Below are 7,138 nucleotides of genomic sequence, written 5' to 3'. Positions count from 1 at the left end.
TCCTCAAGCTTGACAAAAATAAAGAGGTACTGGTCAGCAATGACTGGGGAGAAATTGGGAAGAAAACTTGAAGAAACTTTGTTGGTAGAAAGTCGCTCTTGAACATGACACTTTCACTCCGCATCCAAGTCGGGTTGGGTTGTTTCATTCACCGGTCGCATCACCATGGTCCCATCACACCATCCACATTTGGGGTTAATGATACCAATCCATCACGTCAGTGTCGCCGATATGTTCAAGAGAAGTCATTCAGAGAATTCACCTGTGTCTCACCCGCTACAATACATTTACACTCCATTCTTTCATGACCGCCACCCTGAACCTTATATCACCAGATCATTCTCACCTCCATTAAAATCATTTGCTCTGTTCCGTGTCATTGATGTGGGATTCATTAAGGCCCTCCTATGACAGATCGCTTCTTGTCGACATCAGCTCATTATCCAAGAAGTCGATCTAGGAACACCCCGTTCAGTACTTTGAAGCTTGCATGCCTCAATGGCAAGTTTCTCACTTCTGGCGACAGGTTTACATCAATGGCCTTCGACCGAAAGATTTTGCGTGGTGTTCGACGCCAAATCCTTTATTCACACCACGTGAATTGTACTGCAGTACCTTGAGGGTCATTATCACTATCGGTGATTCCTCTCATGCCTATTAACAGCTTACATCATTGGCTGGTAATCAGGCGATGTCTTTCCATGTTTGACTCTAGAACATCTCTCACATGGATGGAATTGTACTTCGAGTGAAGATCGAACGAGATTGAAGACCCTGGATCTAGTTTCATCCATCCGGGCTGCGATATATATTCAGGGAAATAAAGACATCAAATGTACATCATTGCTGCACAGATAATCATCCAATCAAAGGGATGATGGCTCTACCAGAATCATCAGTCTACACTCAGACGATTGTCTATCCTATGTACATGAAAATGAATTTATAAAGTTGAGCATGGGAATGCCTGCCTCAGCTAGATCATGAAAAAATTATGAAGATAATGTATTGTATTGTATCTTATTACAGGTCTCCTCCCAGCTTGAAATAACTTCGGATCCTCATAATAAAGCATTTCACCCGACATCAAAAAAGATTAACGACCTCATGCTTTAGGGGGCAACTGTTATAGACATTTTTGGGCACTGCAACCCCAAGCATAAAATTTCCATAAACCAAGGGCTCCTAAGTCCCTAAAAGTGTTTTTCTAACCCCTAAAGGAACAAGGTCATCTGATTACAACTTCTCCCAGAAGTTCTCCATGAAAAATTGCTCAGAACTGGTCAAAACAGGATCATTTCACCTGCTCCATAGGCAAAGTGCGTTGCATCTCACCTAAGTACACTCTATGGGTGCGTTGCATTTCAAAAAGCCCTTCTATGGGGTGTGATGGGTGAGAAGTGACAAATGGCAATGTCAATCCGCGAGGTGGAGAGGCATGGAATCTTCCAGAAACTTCTCCTATGACACTTACCTCTCTGAATTCGACCAAGGATGAGTAAGAGATCATCAATCTCCAAGTGGAAGCAAGAACTATCAAAGGGAAGACACTAATCAAATAATAAGCTGACTCATCTCCCTTACAGATATCTATATATGGATCCCTCATCCCAGAGATCCAGAGGCTGGAATTTTGCATCTTGTAAGGAATTGTTGTTGGTTTCTTGAGACAACATCATAGTGTTAGGTGATCTAAGCTTTGTATGAGGTGAATAAGGGCTTACTTGTTGAGAGGATGATGCTGGGTCAGAACAACTGGTTGTAACTCCCTTGGCTCTTTCTTGATTATCAATAAAAGCTATTCAAGTTTTCCTCCATACTCTTGTGTCATTTATGTTTTATGCATTTGTATGGTCAATTTACATCTAATCCTAGATTGTTTATGATTATAGATCCATGTTCTTGTATAGTGTTATGCTACTCTGATTCTACAGGTACTCTGTGAAGCTGGGCGTACAAGGAAACAAGTAGCAAAGGACTATCAGAAGAGATAGGAATCGAACTAGGAGCCAAGCGCAAGACAGAGGTTGGTCTCCTCTATTCTTCTCTCATCTATCTTTCATAAAGGAAAAACGAAAGTAGCTTTACTTTGTTTGTTTCTAAGGTAGCTACCACACCTCAGTGGGATAAGCAGTTCTGTATAAACACTTTTCCCTGTAACAACAGTCTTCCAAAACTACTATGGATATGAGATTCTTCTTTAGGCTTGGAACAAACATGACATCTTTGAGGCAAAGATGGGATCTTGACTCCCTCTTAAAAGTTATTGTACCAATCCTGGTAGAATTGTACCTTCCGTCGTCCCCAAGCTCAATATGCATTTGGAGATCTTTCTCCCCCAAGCCACTAAAAAACTCTCTACACCCTGTCATATGGAACGAGGCACTGGAATCCAAGTAGCACACACTCCCCATCACAGTGTTCCCCATGCATGTGTTAAGGGTGAAGTCTAGCTCAAACTATGAAGCCAATGCCTCACTTGTTTCTCCTCCTAGTTTCTTATTGCTAGACTTTTTGTGTGGACACTTTTTTAGCATAGTGCCTAAATTCATGGCAATTGAAACATTTAATTTTGGACAATTCTTTCTTCTTGCCTCCTTGGTTGGATTCTGGTTTGGTTTGATTTTTCTTCCATTTTCCCTTCTTTCCCTTTCCAACCAATGCAATTTTTTTCTTCATCCTCTGTTTTGGATGAAATTCCATCCCAGTTATTTCTCCTGAACTCTTCTTGAACCAATTCAGACCACAACCTTTCCCACTTTAGTATATTTTCCCTTCCATTTGTAGAGTCCTAGTAGCTGTAATACCCCACTTAAATCTTATCCTGCAAATTTTATTAATGTTTACATTATCTGAAAATATTGAGAAATATTGGTCCAATATAAAATTCATGGTTTCTATTATTCAAATTCCCAAATTACTTTCTCAAATTGAATCTTAGGTAGGATATGGTCTCCTTCCATTTTTTCAAATAATTTATGTATTCATCTCACATTCCCCAATGTACCCTCACATTTACTAGGGAGAAGACATGGTCCTCTCCAACTCATTATTAATATATATATTCATTTCACATCCCCCAATGTACCCTCACATTTACTAGGGTGAATACATGGTCCTCTCCATGTAATTACATCTCACATTCCCCAATGTACCCTCACATTTACTTGGGAGAAGACAAAGTCCTCTCCATATATATATATATATATATATATATATATATATATATATATATATATATATATATATATATATATATATATATATATATATATATCACATTCCCAAATGTACTTTTCAGATTTACTTGGGAGAAGACATGGTCCTTTCCCATTAAATTCCCAATTTTATATTCATGTCACATTTCCAAATGTACTCCCAGCTTTACTTGGGAGAAGAGAAGTCAACTGTAAGGATGGATGAGAAGTTAATGACATTAATGAGAGGTGGTTGAGGAGGAGAAGGGAAGGAGGGTATAAAAAGGGAAGGGGGGGTCTTGCTTAGGGGAGGGGGGGGGGGGGAGGTTGGTTGTGATTGTTTGGACTTGTTGTGTTTTTGGAGACCTTAGGAACCTGTGGAGGTTTCTTGGGTTGTTGAGAGGAGGGAAGTATTGTTATCTTGGTCTGGATCTTTCATCTTGGACACACACACTACATCTGGTTGGACTTGGGCTCGGAGGGCTAGGGAACCTGTGGAGGTTTCCTGGGCTAGGGATTATTTCCTAGTTGGCTGGGAGGTAAATCCGGTTGGGTCCGTCAAGAGGAGTGTTCAGCAGGAGTAGCAGGACAAAGGTATCTCCATCAGCCACCGGTACAGGTATTCCTCCATAGACTACTCTTGTAAAGTTTATTAGAATGAAATATTCACCTTAATTTATGTTGATTATAATGTAAATGATAAAATTTTATTTGTTTAAAAGCCGTGTAAGTAAGTAAGTTATCTCCTCTTATCACATTTAATTTCAGAAGAAATTAGATCTGTTAGCAGACCCTAGAATAGGGCTCTTACACATGGTATCAGAGCTTTGGTTCAAAATCTGGACCCAAAGCCCACTAAAACCCAAATGCCGCTAGAAGGAGGGCTTGAACCTCCAACCTTGTAGCTGTTAAGCTGTTGTGGTTAACAGCCTTTACCCATGAGAGCATCTTAATTTTGGTGCTCGGCAACCCCATTAGAGCATCTTAATTCTGGTGCATGTAATATTAAAGAAATGAAATAAAGGGCCAACTTATTGATCCCCTAATAATTGTCATAATGTTCAAAAGAAAAAACATGAAAAGTCCTATTTTATTAAACAAAAACAATCTTAACCTTAGTCTATTTTATGGATCCAAAAACCCCACCGCCCCACTCTCGAAATCCAGAGCTTTTCGGCTGAGCCAGCTGTGAAGAAGCAGAGCCTACTATACAAAGCAAGGGCTGCCACGGCTGGCCTACAGGAGAATTGGGCCGATGTGGAGACAGATGATGAAACCCATTTAAGCGGGAGCTCAGATGGGAACGATGAGAAGGAGTTGGAGGAGTTTTCAGAGGAATGGAGGAGGAGGAAGATTGCCTGGCTCTGCAAGGAATTGCCTGCACATGACCCGGCTCCCATGATCAGAATCCTCAACCGACAACGGAAATGGATTCAGCAGGAGGATGTCAAATATATCATCATGCATCTTCTTCGAATACGCAAAAGCAATATCGGTCACAGAGTGTATAAATGGCTGATCCAGCAAGATTGGTTTGAATTTGACCCTGAACTTGCTAGTAAACTAGCAGACATTCTGGCCAAGGACCTTAAAGTTGTAAGATGTCGTGATGTGTTTGATGATATCATTAACCGAGGCTATGTGCCTTGTGAATCTACATTCAATTTCTCATTTTAGGCTTACAAATAAATTAAGAGCCCTTCAATCTTCTATATCCAGCACATTCAGATCATCTACTCGTGTCACACATCCATCATTGAATCCCATCATTCTTAACTGATCATGAACTAGAAGAAATGACATGCTCTTTCATGTCAGAATGTTCGATTCTCATCACTGTAGAGAGTATTCTCATGTCCTTGCAGCAAATGCAATCTGGACGCTAAGTTGTGTAGCCAAAAAGGTTCATTCTCTCTGTGCTTACTGTGTTAAAATTTCCGACTCTGTTTCAGTCTCTTTAATCCATTCCTAAGAGTCAGAATCACTCATGGACTCAGAACTCCCCTCATTAAACTTGTCCTATTAATAAAAATCAATATCTTCATTTCTTGCTCCATTTTCAATAACTCTAACATTAGGTTTCAAAAACTCTTTCAATGGATCCAATATGTAAGGCTCCATCAACTCCCAAACCCAGATTGCATCCTTACCTTGTCATCGTATCTGAAACTACTTTCCCTTCCTTTTTATGACACAATTTATTGACTTCATTCTCAAGGCTTTCCCAACACATTCAACATCTTCAACTTTATAGTTTTGTGCATAAAACATAACACCTCCAGAGGTGCTCTTACGTCCACCATACATATACCAGTATGCTAGAACAAGAGGAGATAGCCACCGATGTATAAGCCGTGGCATTACCATCTTCCCCCCTAGTCAAATTGATTTGCATAAAATCAAAAACTACCATGACTCGCAGTAGAAAAATGAGGCAGTATGTCTTCAGCTTGAATTTTCAATAGATCAACTGGTTTCAGCCATTCATAAAATGTGTCGTTTATGGGTGCTTTCAATACATCCTGTACCTCAAGTTTTTCATTGAACTCAAAATGAACTTCAAAAGTCTTGTTCTCATCGTACGATTCTACCTTAGCACCAGACAAAAATATAGCAATTAAAATCTCACGCTACTCTGCAACAAGTTTCAAGCTGAGACGCTTATTAACATTTTTGTCGCCCAAATTGAGCAACGGTTTTATTTATAGCATCAATGTGGGCTCAACGTCATATTTCTTATGACACTTTTCATCATACAATTTTTGGATCCTTTCTTCTTGACCAACATTGAGATATCCCTCTAGCATTATGTCGCACATCTTGGATTTAATACCAATTGCACCATCCTTTTGCAACTCTGCAAAAACCCCCTCAGCCCTCTCCAGCATGCCACATTTAATCAAGGATTCAAGATATATTTCATAAGCTGCCCGATTAGGTTGACACTTTGCCATACATCGAGAAAATGTGGATTCTACTTCACCATACATAGACAGGCACATATACATTTGCATCAAGTCCACATAGGATGGTTGCAGTGGCTTCAGACCACTATCCTCAAATTGCTTCATAAAATTTTCGGCATGTTCTTTTTCTTGGGCTTTTGACATTATCTCAATAATTTTTAGATAAATAATCACTCTCATGAAGACTCCTTCCTCATGCATTTTTGTGAATATCTCCAAAGACTTCATAAGTTGTCTAGCCTTGGCATAAACTTCCATTTGATACACATAAGCCTGAGAAGTGAGACCTACACCAGTGTCAACTAACTTTGACCAAGTTCTTTCAGCCTCTTTTACATCTGCATGTCTTGAACAGACCCTGAGTATTGAGACAAGTAAGTCTCTACTTTCCTTAAATCCCACTTGCTTCATCTCATTTCTTAGACAGACTATTCTTTCATGATCTATACAATCTTGGTAGCTGTGAAGCCATATTAAACCTTCATAATTATCCTCCTTTATCTTATGCCCTGCTATTTTCAAATTCTAAAAAACAGCTTATGTTGGTCTTAAATGATGTTTCGTAGTCCCTCCTGTGCCACGTAATAGGGCCTTAAAAAGAAAATTTTGTAAGCTGAGACTTGGCTGATACCCTCCAAGTTGAATCATGCGATTGTATATGTCACAGGCTTCATCAACAAAACCTTTAACCGGTGCTTCAATGTAAGCCATAATGAGAAGAATGAATGCTAGTGAGCACACCTACAATCTTCAGTGAGAAATTATTTAATGATGATGGCAAGAACAAAGTTGATCCTATAGTGTAGAAGAGATCAAAGAATGAAGTTGATCCTATAGTGTTGAGGTCAATAATGAGGTTGATCCTATAGTGTAGAAGAGGTCAAGAACGAAATTGATGCTACAGTGTAGAAGAGATCAGTGGACAGTAATACATACCTCACCACCACTGCCTTGATGCAATGTATGCTATGAGTT

General features: G+C 39.5%; 1 pseudogene; it reads right to left on the bottom strand.

Annotated features, from left to right (window-relative positions):
* Positions 1-5,219: 5,219 nt before the first annotated feature.
* LOC149141509 (pentatricopeptide repeat-containing protein At2g15820, chloroplastic-like) overlaps positions 5,220-7,138 on the bottom strand; it is a 79,569-nt pseudogene continuing 77,650 nt past the window's right edge.

Source organism: Pinus tabuliformis, chromosome X (genome assembly GCF_031772625.1).
Source record: "Pinus tabuliformis cultivar Carrire ecotype Pingquan chromosome X, CPIR1, whole genome shotgun sequence".
NCBI classification, from domain to species: Eukaryota; Viridiplantae; Streptophyta; class Pinopsida; order Pinales; family Pinaceae; genus Pinus; species Pinus tabuliformis.
Note: the sequence above shows the minus strand (reverse complement) of the source record. Positions and strands in the feature narration are given on the sequence as shown.